This window comes from Hyaena hyaena, unplaced genomic scaffold (assembly GCF_003009895.1).
Source record: "Hyaena hyaena isolate Hyena2069 unplaced genomic scaffold, ASM300989v1 scaffold_220, whole genome shotgun sequence".
Taxonomy (NCBI): Eukaryota; Metazoa; Chordata; class Mammalia; order Carnivora; family Hyaenidae; genus Hyaena; species Hyaena hyaena.
Window position 1 is genome coordinate 2,510,352 of NW_024080852.1, and position 6,456 is coordinate 2,516,807.

A 6,456-nucleotide genomic window follows, 5' to 3' on the forward strand; every position below is an offset into this window, starting at 1 on the left:
AACATCGGGGTGCATGTGCCCCTGTGCATCACCACTCCTGTATCCTTTGGATAAATACCTAGTAGTGCAATTGCTGGGTCGTAAGGTAGTTCTATTTTTAATTTTTTTAGGAACTTCCATACTCTTTTCCAGAGCGGCTGCACCAGTTTGCACTGGGATGTTTATATATTTTCAAAACAAACACTGAAAGAATAAACCGGGAGAATAATAAAAATGGTTGCCCAAAAGGGGTAAGAAGAAATCGGGTGAATGGAACACATAGGAAGCAAGAGCAAGATGTGGCATTTTCACTCAAATGTATTAATTATATGAAAAATAAACAGTCTAAATAATCCAATCAAAAGGAAGAGATTGCTAATCTGGATATGGAAAGCTAGGAACACTGAACTGATTGGGTAGGTGGATGAGGAGAAAGGTGACCCTGTGGTACAGGACCAAGGACCTGACAAAATGGCCCCCAGGGGAAAAAGAAGAGGGCTCCTTGCAAGACTAGCTGGGCTGCAGCGCCCCATCTCCACTCCAAGTCACACGTGCTGCAGGGAAAACACACCCTTGTGTTATTCTTAACACCTGGCTTGGCTTCTTTCCATCAGCAAAGAGTACATCATCTTAGAGTTTCGCAACTTTTACCAATATGTTTGAACTAGCATAGTTTACCTGATACAGAGCAATACTGCCACTGAGGGGGTTCACAGAGGAGGTGAGGTGGCCTTGTGAGCTCACATACACCTGCTGGTGAATGACTGTCTTCTGGAGAAGGTCTGTATTTTATGTAACGTACTGATGACGAGGCATCAGTTGAAACTGGAAAAACTAAACTGAATTGGGCTGATGTGAAATCTTGGCAGAAAATATTTGAATAAATAAAGTGCTTATAAATATTAAAAAGCACAGAGTACATTTCTTTAAAATGAATAGAAAAATTCAACAAAATATGTGCAAGATGTGTCTGATTAAAAAAAAACTACATAGTGATGCTGAGAAAAATTAGCAAAGGCCTCAATGAAAGAGCTTGAGGGAATGTTCTATAGCTGGAAATGTTTTACAGCTTGACTGTCATGCTGGTCACGTGGGCGTCAAAACTGGTCAGGACATTTTGAAATATGTACTTAATTTTATGGTGTGTATGTTATGCTCCAGAAAGTTGCTTTTAGAAGTTGTGGTATTGTAGTATTTTGGACGGAGGGGGGTTGCTGAGTTTCCTACCAAGGTTCTAGGGCAGGGACAGCTGTGAGAAGTAGCCACAAACCCTAACAAGTCTCTGGGTCTGGTTCAAAGACATATGCTGGCCCAGATGGCCAGGGTCTACATGAAAGACAGGTGACCTGCCCATTATTCTTTGCCAGGTGAAAGCACAGAATTACAGGTTTTCATACAGATCGTTAAAAATCCACCAGATTCGTGGGGAAGAAAAGGTATCTTGGGTCTTTCCTTCTTTCCTTTGCCAGATACCCTGCAAACTGGGGAGCCTGAACCCCTTTTTACACTTTCCTTCCCCTTCCGTAGGGTTCTGTCCCCATCAGCTCTTTTAAACATCCCTCTCTGGGGCGCCTGGGTGGCTTAGTCGCTTATGTCATGATCTCCCGGTTCGTGGGTTCGAGCCCCGCGTCGGGCTCTGTGCTGACTGCCGGCTCAGAGCCTGGAGCCCATTTCAATCTGTGACTCCCTCTCTCTCTGCCCCTCCCCTGCTCACGCTGTCTCTCTCGCTCTCTCCTAGAAATAAATTTAAAAAAACAAAACAAAACAAAACAGAAAAACATCCCTCTCTGCTCACCTACACTTGCTGTCTACACATTCTTCCTTCTGGTTCATGGTCCTCCTCACTGGGTTTCTGTTAGTTCCTACCTACCTAACACACCACGTATTTCCTGGGTGGGCCCATGACGTGTTTGTGTTCTAAGGAAAGCTGACATTCAGCACTGTGGATTCGCTGCTGGCACAGAAATACAGGGCTGAATCCCCTGGCTTGGTGGACTTGATTTCCAGGCTGCAAGGTGAGTTGCCGGGGCACTGAGCCGAAAATTGATCATCGAACATCTCTACTTTATCGACAATGTTTTGATTCTGTAAGTAAACCAGAAACTTGAACTCTTCTGACTTTTGTTGATACCAATAAACGTAAGAATGTCCTTTTACAGGGGTACAATCCATCTTTGCTGTCTGTTTTTCCCCTTTGACCAGGTGTCCAGGATTCTGGGTGACCTGGGTGTCCACGGAACCTGTGGAGGAAAGAGACAGAAACTGGAGAGAAAGCCCAGGAGGCAGCCTGACATGCAGCCACCGGAGAAAGTCCTGAAGCTGGAATGCAACAAGTCCACAGCACGAGCTCACCTGCTCCCCAGAATAAAAGTGCCACGCAGCAGAGAAGCCTGAAGCGCATGGTGGGCTCAGGAGAAAAGCAGTGGCAGGTGGCCTTTGCTATAAGTCTCCCCTGTCCCCATCAGCAACCTCCTTGTGATGCAATCGCTGGCCATTGCCTTCACAGCCACCGTGTGTATGAGACTAAAACATTTCATGGGATGTAGGAGGGCAGGGAGAGCTGCCGGAAACCACTAGGGTGAGTTTCCACCTGCCTTTACTTCCTTTCTCGCAGACTCTGCTCTTCTGCTATTTTTTTAAAGTCACTTATACATTATTCACTTCTTTGCTTTTTAACTTGTTAATTTACCTTCCCCCCTTCCCCTTTCTGTCTCAGGCAATGGATCACATAGCATGCTGTATATCAATCATAGTTTTGCCACACTTACACAATCACTGAGCAGTTACTTTATGTTAAAAAAATGTTGACCTATACAAAACAATATTTATGACAAATGCGTGATGCATCTAGGGAAACGATAGAATGACTGCTCTCGCCTGAGGCAATCGGCTTAGGACTTGGGTTCTGACAACTGAGAATTGAAGCCCCTGTGTCATTCTTCTAGATGTCATTGTTTTCTCACCATGTCCAGGTCTCCATTGCCCTGAAGTTTACATTTTTATTTTCTGGCTTTTCATTATATTTGTAGTACGTAAATAAACATCCATACATTACAAATTATTTAATGTTGTCTGTCTTTGAAATTTATCTCAGGGGGGTCATTTTATTCATATTTTCTCTGTGACATGTCTTTTTTCCTTCAGCATTAAGTCTGTGATATTAATCCATGTTGATGCATATGATTAATATGTAGCATTCTTTTCTTTTCCACTTATTCGCTAAAATTTATTATAAACTCTTTTGTTTTTAATATTCTTATTTATTTCTGAGAAAGAGAGAGACAGCGTGAACAGGGGAGGGTCAGAGAGAGAGGGAGACACAGAATCGGAAGCAGGCTCCAGGCTCTGCGCTGTCAGCCCAGAGCCTGACGGGGGGCTGGAACCCACGAACCGTGAGATCATGACCTGACTCGAAGTCGGACGCTTAACCGACCGAGCCACCCAGGCGCCCCTATAATCCACTCTTGAATAAGTGTTTTGTTCTATGTTTTAATGCTGCTACAAACAGTGCTCCATTTTTGTACATCTTCCTGCATATGCATATCTAAGTGTAGGAATTCCTCTATGTCTGGAGTCATAAAGACTCTGCCTTCCAGTGTCCATGTCACTTTACATAATGTGGCAAGATGCTTTCAAATTAGTCAAGCCACATACAGGTTCCATCGTCAGTTTGTGAGTGTTTTCAACTGCTCCACATCTAAGACCTAAGGAGTGGTTAATATCCTTTTGATTTCATCAGGTTAAAATGGACCCTACACCTCCAATTTGCATCTCACTGATTGCTAAGGAAGTTGAGCACATTTTTCATATTTCTAGACCATGAGTGTTTTCTGTAAATGGCTCTTTGCCCATATTTCTTTGCGTTCAACTAGCTATTATTTATTTGTAACAGTTCTTTGTATATACTGGGAACCAAACCTTTGTCGGTTATATGTGTCACTGGTATCTCTCAATCTGTGGCTTGTGTTTTCATTCTCTTTGAGATTTTTTTTTTTTTTTGCTTGAATTTCTTAGTTTGGTAGAGACTACCATTCATGGGGGGGGGATGCATTTTTAAACTTTTTATTAAAAAATGCCCCCATAGCTTAAGTTCTTAGAGATATACTCCTATGTTATGTACCAAAACAATGAACATTTAGAATTTTTCATTTAAGTGTTTAATCCATCTAGAACTTACTTTCTGCTTATGTTGCAAGGAAGGGTTTCAATTCATCTTCTGTGGATAACCACTCATTCCAGAATAACTCACTGCCTAGTCCATCATTTCCTTATATTCCTGCAATAATGGTTGTCATATATTAAGTGCCTTATATGCACGGGCCCATTTTTTATCTTATTTTTTTAAATGTTTGTTTATTTTTGAGAGACAGAAAGAGACAGAGCATGAGCAGGGGAGGGGCAGAGAGAGATGGAGACCCAGAACCGGAAGCAGGCTCCAGGCTCTGAGCTGTCGGCCCATAGCCCGACAGGGGATTTGAACCCACAATCCATGAGATCATGACTGAGCTGAAGTCTTACGGGTAACTGACTGAGCTACCCAGGCGCCCCAAGTCTTCATATTATTTTCAATTTGTCTATTTATGCCTTTTCCATTATCCTAACTCATAAAATAATTGGGTGGTCGGTGGGGCAAGCTTTTGTAAAAAGCGAAGGATTTATATGATCTGAAGAGATACCGGGGTATTGGTAGGGCGACCTTGTGATTTTAATTAGTGCTGCATAGAATCCACGGATGATACTGCAGAAACTGCAATACTATTATTCCTTTTGGGTTTACTTACTTGCTTTCATAGCACTTATCTCCACTTATTTCAGATTTTTAAATTATCTACTTCTAAAACATCAGTATTTTTGCACTAAAGTGTTGCTTATCTTTTAATAGATTTGTTCTTAAGTGTTTTATGTTACTATTTGTAACATAGTTAAAAGTATGTTACATATTTAAAAATATAGCTTTCCACGGTCCCTATTATATGGGAAAAAACCCTGACTTAATGTTTATATTGAATTCCAAAAACATAAAACTTTAGATTTTCTTATTAATAATACAATGATACTTTAGATTCATTTGGGTCTTCGTTTAGGCTCATCATCTATCGATAACCACATTTACCCCTTCCTTTCTCTATTTCACCCTTTTTTCTTGTTCTGGTGGCTGGAGATTCAACAATACCGAGTAGAAACGATGATGGCATTTATTTGCTTATGTACCAATAATGTATGCTTTGGACAACAGTAGGATCCAGGTATGTGGTAAATGCTGTTAGATCCCACTGTTTCAAGAACCTACTGGCATCTCGTCATATCTGCACGTCATTCTTCCAGCCAGCACCTAAAGCATCTCACCTGAGGTACCAAAAGTATCAGACAGCTTCTTAGATGGAAGAGCTATGCTTGCTCTTTATGCACCAGAGGTGTTTTACAGAAAGACCCACACTACCCCCTAGTGGTCAAAGGCGCAAATTCATCAGACGCCCTCCGCCCTGACTTCACTCACCTGCCCCAAGGTGAATGGGGGGTTGCCAGTTCCAAATTGCGAAGGAGCAGCCAGACACCTCCAGTATTAGAGTGGTACTAAGGACCCAAGCATCCTTTGGTGTGGTCATCTGCCTGCGTATCGCATAGAATTGTTACCAGTAATTGTTACACATTGACTCAGTTACTAATCTAATATTGTTTGATGGTTTATCACTGTAATTTGCCTTCTCAGCCTTTTCTAGTCACCATTCGAGGTGCAAGTGCTCCTTCAATTTCTGTCCTAGATTCTCTTCTCTTTGTACTTTCCGTCGTCAAGGATCGTATGCTCTTTCGTTCTTCCAGCTTTGCTAAATGTCCGGAAGTTTTAGCTGTCTCCAGTGTCGCCTTGTCCTCACCCCCTTCCTTCCTCTTTCCTCCTGCCTCCTTACTAACTATATCTTTCATTAATCACGCCACTTGCTTCCCTGTCTGAAAAATGTTACCCTGAATCTTCCAGCCATGCCTATCGGTTCATTATCCCCAGTTCCACTTAATTAACTCCAGCTCATCTTTAAGATGTCATCTTAAACATGACGTCCTCTAGAACCAGCTCTGTGGCTCGGTTGGGTCTTCCTGTGTCATAGGCAGAGGCACCTGGGGCCCCACAATACTCTGTCTGTACCTGACGGGTACAAGGGCAGAGGCTCCAGATCACAACACATTTTTTCCCATGACTTTGAAACTTTAACAGCGACAGAAGATAGTGGCTGCTGAGGCTTTCTATGTCTGTCTTTCAGAAAGAAGATGGGTGAGCTCCTGTTGCTTAGGAACACGGGGGTAGGGTTTCTGTTCTCATTAAACAGTCGTCAGTTGTCTCTTTTCTCATCCTCTGAGCTCATCGGGGCATCCAGGCAACCAATTCCCTTTAATAAGTTAAGTTAGTGGGTTTGAAAGGGGCTCTTTCCTCCTGTATCAGATTTACTTTCCTTTTATCTTTTAACAGCTTTATTGAGGCGTAAC

The 6,456-nt window shown here is 42.4% G+C and overlaps 1 long non-coding RNA gene across 1 annotated transcript; it reads left to right on the forward strand.

Moving 5' to 3' along the window:
* The first annotated feature begins 1,753 nt into the window (after positions 1–1,753).
* On the forward strand, positions 1,754–3,040 carry LOC120238971. The gene is made up of 2 exons (XR_005530334.1): positions 1,754–2,066; positions 2,182–3,040. It is a non-coding gene; the product is annotated as an uncharacterized LOC120238971 (long non-coding RNA).
* The last annotated feature ends 3,416 nt before the right edge of the window (positions 3,041–6,456 follow it).